This window comes from Camellia sinensis, chromosome 14 (genome assembly GCF_055761805.1).
Source record: "Camellia sinensis isolate YWXY chromosome 14, ASM5576180v1, whole genome shotgun sequence".
Classification (NCBI taxonomy): domain Eukaryota; kingdom Viridiplantae; phylum Streptophyta; class Magnoliopsida; order Ericales; family Theaceae; genus Camellia; species Camellia sinensis.
In genome coordinates, this window is record NC_138974.1 from 73,148,862 (window position 1) to 73,165,817 (window position 16,956).

At 32.2% G+C, this 16,956-nt stretch overlaps 1 long non-coding RNA gene across 1 annotated transcript; it reads left to right on the top strand.

The window, feature by feature from the left end:
• Nucleotides 1-338: 338 nt before the first annotated feature.
• LOC145807772 (uncharacterized) lies at nt 339-2,626 on the top strand. Its single transcript, XR_014351141.1, has 2 exons — nt 339-482; nt 2,255-2,626. It is a non-coding gene; the product is annotated as an uncharacterized LOC145807772 (long non-coding RNA).
• The last annotated feature ends 14,330 nt before the right edge of the window (nt 2,627-16,956 follow it).

The window sequence follows — 16,956 nt, forward strand, 5'->3', positions numbered from 1 at the left end:
TGCACAAGTCAGTGAAATAATTTCTCTCTCTCTCTCTCTCTATATATATATATATATATGCCTTAATTTGTTGAAAACAGATTGTGACTTTGCCTTTGATTTCACTTTGATTTCATCTATATATATATATATATGCCCTAATTTGTAAAACACAGACTGAGTTGAATTCATAGTAATGAGATTTTCATTTGTCTTCTAAATTCAGCCATCCAAATATATCAGAAGAGAAATTAATAGATAATGATTTAAAGATTGCTGATAGTGTGTAACTTGAAATAAATTTGAATGTGTATTTTTCTGACTCAATTTTTTTGGATGTGTAACAGGAATTATGGACATTGAGATTCACTTTCTCCAAATTAAGTTCACAGCTATTGGAGTTTACTTGGACTCTGAAATTGTGGGACATTTGCAGCAATGGAAGGGCAAAACAGGAAAGGACCTAACTGAAGATGATGACTTCTTTGAGGCCCTCATTTCTGGTATGATTTTCAGTTCTGCTATTTAAAAAGTAACATTATATTCATAAATCTTAGTTATTGTTAAGAATTTCTATTATACTTTATAAGATTGTTATGAGAATATGATTAGTCTTAAGCTTCCAGATTCATAAAATTGGTCAGAAAATTTGATGTCATGATGGTAAATTCAACATTGCTAACACTTTCTTGCTAAAAACATGGATATGCAAAAATATATGGTTTTATATAATTATGATATGTCATTATGTCATATATGAATATATCATTCACAAATAAAATAATAACAATAAAGTGAAATCTAAAATTATTTTCTATAAGTCTGTATTAATTTTCTTTTATCTTTGTATCCTAAAATAACTATTTCAAACTTTATAGTATTAGGTGTTTGAGGACAAGCTAAAAAAGTCAACTTTTGGCTTTAAAAAAATCAAAAAGTCGCTAAATTGTTTGTCATCAACTTAAAAATGCAGATATTACATGACTTTTTCACACAAAAAAAACTTGTTTAGCAACTTCCCAAACTCATTAGCTGTTTTAGCTCCTAAGAAAGTTAAAAGGCCATTAGTTTCATTTGTGTCAATCAATGAATTTGTATGTTTCCCCATGTGTTTGAAGAGTGTCTTGTAAATAATTTTTAACAATAATTGGATGCATTTAGACAAGTGCCCGACCAATACATGTCTGGAAGTATCTGATGAGAGTCTCTATCCAACACAAACACGACACCGACGCACCACTTTTTAAAAAGTGTCTGTGCTTCTTACCTTTTCTGATAGTTGCTTTTGAGTTAATGTTACCTTAAGGTCTCAGTTTTTACGAAATTGGTTCTTGGCCATGTGATTGAAGTTGAACTCTTTTTAATTCAAATTTGCAGCACCAGTTGAGAATTTCTTGAGAGTTGTGGTGATTAAGGAGATCAAAGGTTCTCAGTATGGAGTGCAGCTAGAGAGTGCAGTGAGGGACCGATCAAAGGTTCTCAATTTGGTTCACTAAATGTGAAATAATATATACAATCAAACCTTTACGAACCAACAAGGGAACACAACTAAAATTACCTCAAAAGGATGTTTCAGGTCTCCAAAACCATTCAGTTTGTCGTATACAAAGTAAAGTAGAGAAACAATTCTGGATAAAATGGAATAATATTCAAAAACTAGAAAGTGAAAATTAAAAATAAATAAATGAATAAGCTTTTCTGTAATATGTTCAATCTTCAATGTGTCTAATATGTGCCCTAAAATTCATTTGAGATGCAAAGAGCATATCTCCTTGAAAAAGTCAGTTGCCCCTCTCATCTTTCAAATGTTTCTATTACATGCATCCATTTGTATTGATTCATTAGAATTTCCAGTCCAAACATTTGATAACTGTTCTAATAAAAAACAAAGCTTGTGGAATTATTACTTATTAAACAAAATAATAGGGATTTATGTATCTTTGATGACTGATTTATTCATTATTTAACATAAATACTTTTGACATTTGTGATGAAATGACTTTTGATGGACAAAACAGTATTTTGTATGTTGAGAACAGTGTAACTTATAGACTGAGTAAGTTTTTTCATGCTGAAGTAGGTTTAACCTAACCATATCCAATCTTGACTTGTTATATTTTTTTGCAAGTTCAAGCTTGGTGTTACATCAATGTAGGACTGCTTTAGGGAACTTGGGCTATGCTGCCTATATTAGGTATTACGGTGGGTTTTGGTTTCGAAATGTAGATTTGTAGGTGATAATGTCAACTTCATATTTCGCTTCATATTTTTGCAGATGTCAACTTCAAGTGTTAATTCACAACGTAGGGAGTAAGGGCAAGTGCGAATGGACAATACACCAACTGTCACCGAACAACTTCAAAGTGTAGGCGAACATCTTCGATTTCAAAGCGAACAACATCAATTTCAGAACGCGCAGATGCAAAAATTGCAAAGGGGCATAAATAGAAATTCGTGTTGTATTAATGGGATCTTCATCTTGCTTGTAATTGATGTTATATTAATAATGAAGATGTAATAATTTGTATTCAAGTTAGAACATGTAATTGGTGTTGTATTAATTATAAAGATGATATGTATGAAGCTTTATGATATATTACAATTATGGATTGAGAAGTATGAATATGTAATCATGTGGATTGTTTGTTATCTGCTTGGAACTTTGAAAGTTATTTGTTTGTCTGCTTGAACACATATTATGAACATATTTTGGACAGATTTTAGGCTAATTTCAGACAGATTTTGGTCTGATTTCAAACAGATTTTGGGCTGATTTTCGACTGATTTTGGGCTGATTTTGGACTGATTTTGGGCTGATTGTAGGCTGATTTTGGACAGATTTTGGGATGATTTTGGACTAATTGTAGGCTGATTTTGGGCTGATTTTGGACAGATTTTAGGTGGATTTTGGACAGATTTTGGGATGATTTTGGACTGATTGTAGGCTGATTTTGGGCTGATTTTGGACTGATTTTAGGCTGATTTTGGACTAATTTTGGACACATTTTGGACTGATTTAGAACATAGATTCTGTTTGTCTGGTGTTTCACAGATTTTTGCATACATTGTTCTGTATTTGAACATACATTGTTGTGTATTTTAACACAGGTGCTTCACAACTTTGTCTTCATTGTTAACACAGATAATTGACAGATTGTGAACACAATTGAATCACATTGTTGTCAGATTTGGACACATATGGACACAGGTTCAACACATTTTCAACACATATGGACACAGGTTCAACACATATGGACACAGGTTTTTTAACACAGTTTTGAAGACAGATTGTTTGAACACTGGTTTTTCAAACACTGGTTTTTCAAACAGTTTTGAAGACATTTCTGCACACAGGTTTTGCAAGACAGATTCAAATACAGGTTTTGTTTCACATTGTTTCACACAGATTTTTTCAACACTGGTTTTTCAGTGTTGAAGACTTTTGTTTTCACACAGGTTTTCCAAGGCAGATTCGAAGATAGGTTTTTTTCACATAGTTTTGAACACAGATTTTTGTACATAGGTTTTTGAAGAAAGATTTTTTGAACACTGGTTTTTCACACAGTTTTGAGAACATATTTTTTCCACACTGGTTTTTCAAGATAGATTTGAAGACAGGTTTTTAACAGATTTGTAACAGCTTTTTTCACACAGATTTGGAACACATGTAGTAAATAGAGCACAAATATAACAACATCAATTGGGAACATTAACTATAACAACAAAGTAGGGAACAACATCAATTTGTTCTCAACCAAAAAATAAAGAAACTGAACAATCCAAAAATATATTAAATAATTTATCCAAAACAAAATAAAATCCAAGTTTAGTCACATAAAAGGCATTACAATTGCAAGTTTCCAACTAACGAAAACTACCGCCACGGTCATTGTGGTTCATTTGTACATTGAAGTCAACAAATGAAGATGGTATAACTCCATAAATTTGATGCGTAGCAGTCATGGATTGTTGAGTTCTCGTAAATCCCGGTGTGCCTCCAATACAGTCCGACGGGGTAAGCGATGTGCCAACTCCATAAATCTGAGTTGGGGGATTTATGAAACTTTGTCTTCTCATAATGTCCACACTTGTCGGGGTGAGAGATGTGCCTCCAATAGCATTGACCATGTGTCCCTATTCAATTAAAATGAAATGTTAAAATAAATTGGAGAATAACATAAATTGCTCAATGTAAAATCCTATGATGTATACGTACCGGCACACACATACTATTTTCCATGCCAACCACATAAGGATAAAGCTCTCTACGTACACTACATTCAGGTTGAGATTGACATTGACCTTCACCTTCACCTCCAAGCACCTTAGTACCCTATATTCATAAAAGTTAATGAATGCCTCAAATGTATGACATGATTACAATAAAATATGAGTTGAATAGAGAGTAATGAATACCAATTTACCTTTGATTTGTTATGTTTTCTTTTGCTTGCCTTCAACCGATTCACTATTTGATCTACTTTGGCAACCTTTCTTTTAGTAACTGGATGACCTTTTCGCCGAGCAACCAAAGGACTAAGCAACTTGGTATGACTGATTGTCTGTCTATTAATGCTGCCAATTGGGGAAGATGGTACATTACTAGTAATAGGTGGTACATTACTAGTTGAAGGTGCTACATTACTCCCACCACCTTCATCATCTTTCATCACTTTTGCCTTGATTTCATCCAACCCACGGTCGATAAGTTTTATTTTCCCTTCACAGTTCCCAGCAAATTGTACAATGCCAACCAATTTTCTATTCATCTTCTCATACACCTTTGCATTGAAATCATCCCCAAAGCCAGTGTATGTGGTTTTTATGCATGTGTACCCTCTATCCAAATCTTTTCGCCATCGTGGTAGAATGTATTTATGTGGAACCTCATTTATGCATCTTGCAATGAGCACAACGAGTGAGTGAGCACACATGATGCCCCTAAATTCAAACAACCGGCACATGAATTGCACATCAAATTCGGTCGAATTATAATAGACAACAAAGTCCACATGCTTCATCTTCCCAAAAAGTACCATAGCTTCCTTTACAAAATATGTACAAATTGAACCCTCTTCTTTGACCATAAACGGCTGACAATAAACTAGTCTCTTCATCTCTGCTTGAACTTCTTTGAATTTTGCATTGGTGTAGCCATCCTGAAATTGCTTCTCAAAGCCATACACAGTTAGGCAATCAAAGACTTTGTGCCGAGACTTGAAGTCAGCTTTCTTCTCTTTCTCTACCTTACTTCTCAAGGCATTGTCATATTGTTCAACAAATTGTTTTAATGTAGTCTTTGGGTTGACATATCCATCAAAAAATGCATTCATACTCTCACTTTGTTGTGTCGTTGACATGCTAGCCCAAAAAATATCTTTGACATAAACAGGAACCCATCGCTGACGCTCATCATATAACACCCCCAACCATTGATTCTCATAAAGATTGAATTTTGCAATCATCTCTTTCCATTTCATCTCGAATTCATCTTTTGTGAATGTGTCATACACTGCATTTTGCAAATCCATCTTCATGGATTCATATTGGGAATACCCTTTCAATTTCTCCGGAATTTTCTTCATGATATGCCATAAACACCATCGATGTCGAGTATTGGGGAAGACAATTTCTATCGCATTTTGCATAGCTTTGCACTGATCAGTTATTATAGCTTTTGGGGGATGATCTGACATGCAATTTAACCATGATTTGAACAGCCAAACAAATGTATCAGTGTCTTCACTAGATAACAGCCCACAACCAAGCAAAATCGACTGCCCATGGTGGTTAACTCCTACAAATGGAGCAAATGGCATATCATATTTATTAGTGAGGTAAGTTGTGTCAAATGAAACAACATCTCCAAATTCTTTGTAAGCCGCCCGACTCATTGCGTCCGCCCAAAACAAGTTTCTTATGCGAAAGTCAGTATCAACATCAATCATATAATAGAAACTCGAATTTTGTGCATGCATCCTCAAAAAATATTTTTGAAGTGCATCGGAATCTCCTTCTCCAAGCCTTAATTTTCTAGCTCTGTCAATGTAATTTCGTGCATCTCGCTCATCAAATGTTAATGACTCATAACCCCCAGCTTCAACAACCATTGAGTGATAATTTCTAGACACCCCAATCCCTGCTTGATCATTAATTTCTAATCTTCTCTTCACAGGAGTAAGAATCTTCTTATTCATTGCAAAATGACGTGAGTCGGTGGGAATCAAGTCATGGTTATGGTCAAGGTTAACTGTGGTTAACATAAATCTCCCATCCTTTTGTAAGGTTGCCCGTACCCTTGCTTTGCAATCAATTTTTGTAGACAAAGATGGCTTTAGAGGGTTTACTTCTGATTTTTTGATTCTCTTTCCCGATCGAGAACATTCAATCCCAAAATATCTTAATTCCCCATCATCGCCACAAACTTGAGTTTTATAAGCTATGGAAAATCCAACATGTTTCGCATATCTCGCATAAAATGAATGCACTTCTTGCTTTGAGCTAAAACACATACCCCTCTTCGGTTCCTCAACTTCTTCACTCTCATTTAATAAAGGATTCTCAGCACTGTTCGAACCATTCTCCATTCCTGCTCATTCAAAAATACCATATGAAATCAAATGATTTAATAGATTAATAGAATAATAGAACCAAGCTATTATGTTATTACTATGTTATACTTACACATATACACACAGATTAACAATGCAAGCTCTTGAACAAATTATAACATATTACCCTTTCAAGAGACTATAACATATTACTCTTTCAAAAATTAACAGAGCTTCAAATTGTAGCAATTTCTAATCTGTAAGAGCTTCAAATTCTAACAATTACCAGATTAACAGATTATAACAATTTCTAACAATTTAACAGATTAACCCAAAATCTAACAATTTCTAACAATTTCTAACAATGCAAGTTACCAGATTAACCCAAAATCTGTCCAAAATTAGATTAACAATTTATAACAATTTAACAGATTTGGACTGTCATATTAACAGAAATGGAGGAGAGGGAGAGATCTGCATTTCTATTCATTCAATGTATGTTATATTAACAATGATCATTGTTAATATTAACAATGATCTGTCATATTATAATCTGCATTTCTTCTCCTCTGTTATATTAACAATGATCTGTCATATTATAATCTGTCATATTATCTGTTAATTAACCACTATTCGAACCAATCTCCATTTCTGTTCATTCAAAAACACCATAGGAAATCAATGATTTAATAGATTAATAGAATAACCTATTTCATTACAATAGAATAACCTGTTTAATAGAATAATAGAATAACCTATTTCATTACCAGTTACCCTTTCAATAACAAATTATACCAGTTACCCTTTCAATGATGCAAGCTCTTGTATGTTTCATTACAATAGATTATACAAAAAATTAACAATAGATTATTACATATTACCCTTTCAAAAATTAACAGACTATAACAGTTTATGTATGTTCTAATCTGTTATATATATATATATATATATGTTATAACAGATTATATATGTATGTTTACCAGTTACCAGTTATCTTTTCAATAACAAATTATATGTATGCTATAATCTGTTATATATATGTTTGGTATAATCTGATATATATATATATATATATATATATATCAGATTATAACATACACATATATATATATATATATATATTTCATTACAGAATACAACTACAATTTAAATGGTGGAGGAGAGGGACGACAACCGGACAGAAATTGACCTGAACGAAGGAGAGGGAGAGATCTGCAAATGCTTGACCAAGAGAGGGAAGACAGAGAGGGACACGAAATCTGCAAACGGAGATAGCAAATGAACGCTTGATGGTGGAGGAGAGGGACGGCGGTGGAAACCCCGTTACAATTTACACGGTGGAGGAGAGGGACGCCGATCACAGCTTCAGCGGGAATAGAGTTGAAACACGATTTCTTCTCCTCTGTTATCAGATTTTTGAGCGGGAAATTTTTTTTTTTTTCCTATCACAGTGCGTGAAACATACGCACTGTAATATGAAAATGTCATTTTTCCTCCCTTCTTGGATGCCACGTAATTAGAGCTGTTCCTAGTGCTCAAGTTTTAGTGGTATGAATCGGAGCTGTTTTAAGATAAATCCAGTTGGGATTTGTGGGGGCTATCTATTCATTTTTTAAAATGATAAACTATTTATGAATGATTTATTTTTAAAATTATATTTATTATTTATTTTTTAAAATAAATATTAATATTAAATTATTTTAATTTTTTAAGATGGTAAAACTATTTATAAATGATATATTTTTAAAATTATATTTATTAGTAATCTTTTATAAAAATATACTTTAACCATATAAATATTAATATTAAATTATTTTATTTAATAAATTTTTGAAAATAAATGTTAACCAAAACGGTTCCAATAATAAGTCCAACTGCTTCCCTTAAGTCATGCCCAATATAAAAGGGTAATCGGTGGGAAGGGAAAAAGGAAAATATTATAGACTCTAAGCCTGTGTTTGGCAAGTGGGTTTGCAGGCTTTTTTGGCTATTTTAGTCACAAAAAACAAAATAGGTTATTTTAGCCATAACAAACAAAACATCACATCCAACCCATAATCATTACATTCTTCTCTCACAAAAAAACTTAAAAAAGCCAAAAAGCCAAAAAGCCCTTCCTAAACCAAGCTTTTAAGCCCAGGCTAAAATAGCCAAAAAAGTCAAAAAGCCAAAAAGCCAACCCACTCCCAAACGGAGGCTAAATAATTTATTAAATTTTTTATCAAATTTTTTATATGGGTGTGAGATTCACACAAACCTACATATGTGTGAGTTTTACATTCATATGAAAGGTTTGGTAAAAAAATTGATAAATTATTTAGGGTCCCTAATATATTTTAGGGAAAAATGAAACAGAAGAAAAGGACCTACCAATTAAAAGAAAGTTGCAATTAAAAGTGTGAACATGCGCAATTATCAAACTTTTTCCCACCTAATCAACAGACCATATCCTTAATGTTGTGTTTGATCGGAGATTTAAGAAATGATTTAAAATAAAAAAAGAAAATGTGAGTGAAATATAAATAAAATATACTTATATTTCACTTAGTTTTAAATACACATTTTTCTTTCATTTTTTTAAATTTTTTCTCAAATTCTCTAATCAAACACAGTGTAAGAATATATTCCTAAAATCTAGTACTTATTAAAAAGAATAAATTTTAGAAATTTTGTTCATGTGTATCACTACTCTCCCTGTTAAGACATTAAAAAAATTATACACTTTTATTGCATTTATTTTTATTGTACATGGCATGAAAATTTGGTGCAATAAATATTGTTTACTTCTTTTAGACTTGGTTAACATTCCATCTAAAAGACTTGGTTAACATGTGCCCTAACGTACATATTAATAAGGTCTTAAAATTTATTTGATATTTTTGGAATCTTTCAATATAAATATATATATATTTTTTTAAAACGTTATAATTGTTTTATTTTCAATCAAAATATTCACTATTATTCTCATAATTTTAGAAAAGTCACTGATATGTCATTTTGAATATGTTTTTTTTTGTATAAATTTCTATTTACAAATTATTTTCCTATCTTTTATGTTTAAAATATCGACACAATAGTGATGAGTTCTATTGTTTATTGGAGTAGGTCTTGTTTGGAAACATGTTATTTTAATAATTTTTTGATTAAAATACGAGATAAAAAAATGAATATGTTTGGAATGACCTCTTTTTTTTTGAAAATATGTGAAAAAGTAGAGAGAAAATGAAAATTTTGACTTTTTGGTGTAGGTAATAGATTTTTTGATTTTTAAACTAAAACTGTTGCATACCAAATGAGGTTGGCCTTGTTTAAAAAATTTGTTATTTTAGTAGATTATTTTAATTTTTGGCTTTGAGACACCCAAAATTTGTGACCCTCACAACCTCTAATTGATTTATGATCACTTATTATTTATTTATTTATATTTTTTCCTTCTCTCTCTCCTCCCTCTCTCTCACAAATGTGTGTGGGGGTGTGGGGGTCCTTGGGTCTCTATCACAGCTGTTTGCGTGGGGTGTGGGAGTCCTAGGGTCTTTCTCACAATTGTTTTAATAAACTAAATATTTATATTTGAAAAGATAGTTAGATTTTTTTTTTATAATTAGATGTAATATTTTTAAGAAAAAAAGTAAAATTATTATGAATTTGATATGATATTTTATATGATTAACTATTTTATTTTATTTTATCTTTTTATAAATTTTAGTCAAAAAAAAAAAAAAACAAACAAACAAACAAACAAACAAACCTTGGCTTCCCAAACAACCCTTTGTGGTAGTTGCTGTTGGAATTGGAATGTCCTTTTGGATTCTGAATCTGTGTTTCTATCTTATGTTTTTGTGTTTCAACAATGATAGAAAGTTCTAATTTTATAACTCTAAACAGAGTTTTAATGATGTGACAAGAGAAAATAAATAAATAAATAAAAATATAGGCACATATATCACATCACATGTGGATCTCACTCCTTATCACGTCACTAAAACTCTCTTTAAAGTTTTAAAATTAAAACTCTTAATTTTTATTCTTTGTGTTTGTGTTTTTGTTTTTTGTTTTTTGTTTTTTGGTACCACGATTCATGGGTATTTTTTGGAGGCGAATTCTGACTTCCTTTTCCTGATCCTTTCCAATTCAGTACTATAGGCTTGACCTTTTATTTTCTTTTATGTGTGAACTTAGTAGAAAAATTTATTGGGAATTTCTTGAAATTGCACACTAGGCCTACTTTTCAATTAAAAACAACAAAAATGATTTGGACCCCCAATTTTTCAAACCCCCATGACCCCCAGTGTTTTCTTATTGGCTGGAAATTTTTTTTTTTTTTTTTTTTTTCCTATCTGCCAATCACAATGCCCCATGTGGACTGGGGGTGCTGGGGGTCACCCCCACTGGGGGTCCCCAGCACGGTTGTAAAAACAACTTGTTTGGTACATATTTTTATTTTTTATTTTGTTTCTTAAAAATTAAAAACCAAAAAATATTAATAATTTTACATATTTTGAAAAAAATAAAAACACAAAACAAAATATATCCTTACTTATCCTAAAACAAATTTTCATTCATTCTTTATCTCTAACAATTCTCTCCTCTCGCAAATCGCAATCTTCAACAACCCCTCGCCACTTTTGTTGCTCTCCTTCTCTTGACAACTAAAAAATTATTTTTTCACTTTTAGTTTTGTTAATTCAAAAAATATGTCGAATCAAACATATTATTATAATAATGGAAAACTGAAAGTTGACATTATAAAATCACACTTTTGACATTATAAAAATGGAAAAAAATTAAAATAACTCACAATATTTTTCATTTGGCAGGCATATGTGTTGGGATTGGGCAAGCAATCATTGTTGATGACTCGAAAAGTAATCTCCATTGAGACCCACATGTGCCAACTGGAAATGACAGCAATTTTGTTCACTTTTTGCTGTTGGAAAGTGTTACGCAATTTAGGATCAACAATGCCAAGTATTATGAAAAAAATTTTATGAATTTTTTTTATAAAAATAATTATAAAAAGTTTGTAATTTTTAAATTATATTTAGAATGAAGTATCACATACTAATTAAGGTAATTTAAGAATCATAAATTTTTCATGATCATTTTCATAAAAAAAATTACACGATTCTTAACTTTTCTCATTTAAGATAAGCTCTAATCACACCAACTTGACCATACAACATCTTAATTAGAGTCTCGACCTACTCAACTTGTACTTTCTCCTTCTCACTCGTGCTTATGCCACCACTCTCTCAACTTCTAGATTTGAATACAGTTGTTTTAAAGTTTCAAAATTAAAACTCTTAATTTGTATTCTTTGTATTTTTGTTTTTTGTTTTTTGGTACCACGATTCATGCGTTTTTTTGGAGGAGAATTCTGACTTCCTTTTCCTGATTCTTTCCACTTCGGTACTATAGGCTTGACCTTTTATTCTCTTTTACGTGTGAACTTGGTGGAAAAATTTATTGGAAATTTCCTGAAATTGCTCGCTAGGCCTACTTTTCAATTAAAATCAACTTGCTTGGTACATATTTTTATTTTTTATTTTGTTTCTTAAAAATTAAAAACCAAAAAATATTAATAATTTTACAAATTTTGAAAAAAATAAAAACACAAAACAAAATATATTCTTACTTATCCTAAAACAAGTTTTCATTCATTCTTTGTCTCCAACAATTCTCTTCTCTCACAAATCGCACTCTTCAACAACTCGTCACCACTTCTACTGCTCTCCTCTTGACAACTAAAAAAATATTTTTTCATTTTTAATTTTATTAATTCAAAAAATATGTCGAATCAAACATATTATTATGAAAATAAAAAATTGAAAGTTGACATTATAACATCACACTTTTGACATTATAAAAATGGAAAAAAATTTAAAATAACTCACAATATTTTTCATTTGGCAGCCATATGTGTTGGGATTGGGCAAACAATCATTGTTGATGACTCAAAAAGTAATCTCCATTGGGACCCACATGTGCCAACTGGAAATGACAGCAATTTTGTTGACTTTTTGCTACTAGAAAGTGTAGCGCAATTTAGGATAAGCTCTAACCATACCAGCTTGACCATATAACATATTAATTAGAGTCTTGGTCTACTCAATTTGCACTTTCTCCTTCTCACCCCTGTTTAAGCCACCACTCTCAACTTTTAAATTTGAATACAATTGTGATAGGGACCCTCACACATATATACACGACCTTTATAATCTTCAGTCTCATTCCAATCACTGATAATGTGGAGTTCATTCATACATGAATGAACTCTACATACACATAAAGGGCTAAGATCAAATTAGGGGTCATATAATCCAAAAAAAAAAGAGTCCCAAACATTTTTGATTTGAATATTCATTGTTAGATACCATGGTCATGTTAGATTAGGCATGTTTGTGAAAGATAATCTTACAATGGCAATGGATCGAAGTCCCCGTAAGGGTATTTATCACGCAGAGAAAATACAATCCAGAAGAGACAAAATTCAGAGAGAAATAAAATAGTTGAACAACCATTGTAGTGAGGCCATATATTTATAGTTTACATGGTGGCTTTTGATCAATAGTTGCAAACATTCAAATTGCAATGTCAATCCAACAGTCACCATGTTTCCAATCATTGTGACTGTTCATTTCAAATTCAAAACTTCCAGTTGTATTTCTTCCTGTGGGAAGGTTTTATATTACCACCAATTGGGTTATGATTCGGTGTGAGACAATCCACCATATTATGGTGTGAACACTCTCATACCTTCATCTCCCACTTGATCACACTATAATATTGATGACAAAACTTGAGTTGGACATGTTTTCCTCGGTACCAAAACTTTTGCCTCATGCCAACTTTCATCTATGAAATTACGTCATAGATTGACGTCTAATTGTGACTTGGCCATACATGCGCACGTTTTTGCCACCAATCTGACCGCACCTATACGAATGTGTTCTCCCACTAACAACACACTCCAGATGACTTCAATTCACTATATTTTAAGTGAACGATATCAATTTTCAGTGATGTGTTCATAGTCCATACCCAATCACCATTGACGACTTCAGTCGCACACATTTTTCATGTGTCGACCTGCGCTGAAATTATTGTTAAGTACTTCCTTTAAGACCCATTCCTGAAGGTTTTCCTTAACACATCTTATCAACGACTTTTTGCTGATCAAGCAAACAATATCGTCTAGTTAGCACGTTGCATATTATGGACTTTACATCTCATGCTAACTATGATGTCCGTATCTTGTCAGTTCCTCTATCTTATTACCTGACCAAACACATGTTTCCATGCAAGATAGAGTCGCAAAACATCAGTTATCTAGGCGTCCCTAGAGTCATCCGACTATGTTCTTACATAAGTAGTTAAATCACCTAGCTAAGCATTTTTCAATCCTATATTAGCTACATGTTCTCTGAATTTTTCAAGAGATAACCCTTTGGTCATAGGGGCAGCCACCATCTCTTCTGAGGGTATAGAGTTGACTTTAATTTCACCTCTCTCCACTATGTCCTGAATATAGTGGTAATTTACATTAATATGTTTTCCCTTAGAGCTATTTGCTCCACTTCTTATTAATGAGATGGCGGACTGATTGTCACAAAACATATTGACCGGTCTGGCAGGTATACCCAATTTTAAACTGTCAACAAATCGTTTTATCCAGATCGCTTTACTCACGGCTGTGCTGCAAGCTATGTATTCAGCTTCCATAGTGTATTTTGCAACACAACTTTGTTTTTTACTTAACCAAGAAATTGTTGTTTCACCAAACAAGAATACATGACCTCTAGTAGATTTTCTATCATCTACATTTCCTGCAAAATCCGCGTCAGTATATCCTTTTATGTCTAGATCACATAAACCAAAACATAATTTCAAATTCTTAGTGCCTTTTAAATAGCTGAATATTCTTTTGACTGATTGCCAATGTTCCTTACCTGGATTGGATTGAAACCTACTTACCAATATGACTGCATGACAGATGTCAGGTCTTGTGCTTGTCATAGCATACATTAGGCTGTCGACTGCTTGAGCATATGGAATATTTCTCATTTCCTCAACTTCAAACTTGGTTTGAGGACTCATACTTTTACTAAGACTTTGTCCCTTGCAAACAAGTATGCTTAAAGAATTACAGTTATCCATATTAAATCTTTTGAGCACCTTGTCTAGATATTTCTCTTGATGTAGATATAATAATTTTGAATTTCTATCTCTTGAAATTCTAATTCCTAGAACATAGGTTGTAAGACCCTGTCTTTCATTTCAAATCTAGATGCTAATAAAGTTTTGGTTTTTATAATCATATCTAGATAATTTCCTGCTAGCAATATGTCATCCATGTATAGCTAACTTGCCATCATTTTTCCAGATATAAACATAGTGATCTAATGGACTCACAACGTAACCTATTTCTAAAATGGCTTGGTAGAATTTCAAGTACCATTGTCTTGAAGATTGTTTAAGTCCATATAGAGATTTTTTTAACTTGTAGACTTTATCCTCGTTGCCTTGGTTTTGGAAACCATTAGGTTGCATCATATAAATTTCCTCTTTTAATTCTCCATTGAGAAAAGTTATTTTAACATCTAATTGATGCAATTCCAAATCCATCTTGGCTACTACCGCCATTAGAATCCCTATTGAGGCAAATTTTGCAACAGGAGAATACGTATCTACGAAGTCTATTCCAGGTTGTTGAGTGAATCCTTTGGCTACTAACCTGGCCTTGTATTTCTCTAAACTTCCATCTACTTTGAATTTCTTTCTAAGAACCCATTTGCAACTAACGGCTTTTCTTCCATTCGGGAGATCGGTTAATTCCCAAACATCATTTTTCTTAATTGAGTCAAGTTCTTTATTCATTGCCTCAAGCCATTGTGTAGCATCACTGTTACTCATTGCTTCATTATAACTAGTAGGATCATCTATTAAGTTATTAAGTTCTTCAACTTGAAAAACATAATAATCTTTTAAAAACACAGATGGATGTCTTGCTCTCTCACTCCCACTTATCTCAAGATTTGAAGCAGGTAAAACAACGTTATGTAATTGTCGTTTCCTCCTACTATTAGATGATTCTGGGAGAATTGGTGGATCAGGTGTCAAAGAAGGAAGAGAAAAATCTTGAGATACATCAGAGAACAATTCAATTTGTTCAATAAGAGTAACAAGATCAGGGGATTCAAGAAAAATAGCATCTCTACTTTCGATTAATCCACGTTCTGAATGGTAAAAACGATAACCACTCCCATTTTCAACATAACTAATAAACTTGCATTCCCAAGTTTTGCTTTCCAATTTATCACTTAAAAGTTTGGGAATAAGTACATGTGTTTTACATCCCCAAACTTTGAGATTTTGAACATTAGGTTTAGTACCATGCCAGCATTCGTAAGGAGTTAGAGGTTTAGCTTTTGTTTCGACTCTATTTAATATATACGTAGCGGTGGATAAGGCTTCCCCCCCAAAATGAATAGGAAGATCAACATGAGTTAACATAGACCTTGTCATTTCCATTAGAGTACGATTTCGTCTTTCTGCAGCCCCATTTTGTTGTAGTGTGTATAGCATTGTAAACAAATGTTTTATGCCATTGTCCTTGCAGAAAGAATCCATAGCTTAATATTCACCACCTCTATCATTATTCAAGTGTTTAATGGACCGACCAAGTTGATTTTCTACCTCTAATTTATATTCCTTAAACTTTTCAATTGCCTTTGATTTGTATGTAAGAAGGTAGATATGTCCATATCTCGAATAATCATCATTGAAAGTAATAAAGTATTCCATACTTCGATGAGTTTTAGTTCTTAAAGAGCTACAAATGTCCGAATGAATTATTTCGAGTAATTTCGATAATTTCCAATGTTTCAAAAATGGCTTACTAGTCATTTTACCTTTGATACGTGGTTCACATACATCAAAATCATCGGAACATACTTTAGGCAATAAGCCACTTTTAAACATTCGAGACATTTTATTTTTATTAATGTGACTTAATCTTCGATACCATAAATAAGAACTATTACTAGTAGAAACAGACAAATAATCAGAAATACATACTTTATTATTATCAATAGGAAGAGAGTACATGTCATCCACTCTTACACCTGTCACTAAGATATTCCATTTCTTAATCAATACTATGTTAAACCTAAAATTAATCTCAAAACCCTTTTGGGTTAATACCGGAACTGAAATTAAATTTCGACGAATGCTGGGTACATAAAGCACATCATGAAGCACAATAGAAGTTCCATTAATTGAGAATTGACAGTTGCCGATGCCCAAAACATCATTATAGGAGCCTATGTAGATTTTGTGTTCACCAACCTTCTTTTCAATAAACTCCATCCATTAATAGAGAATTGACAGTTGCCGATGCCCAAAACACCATTATAGGAGCCCATGT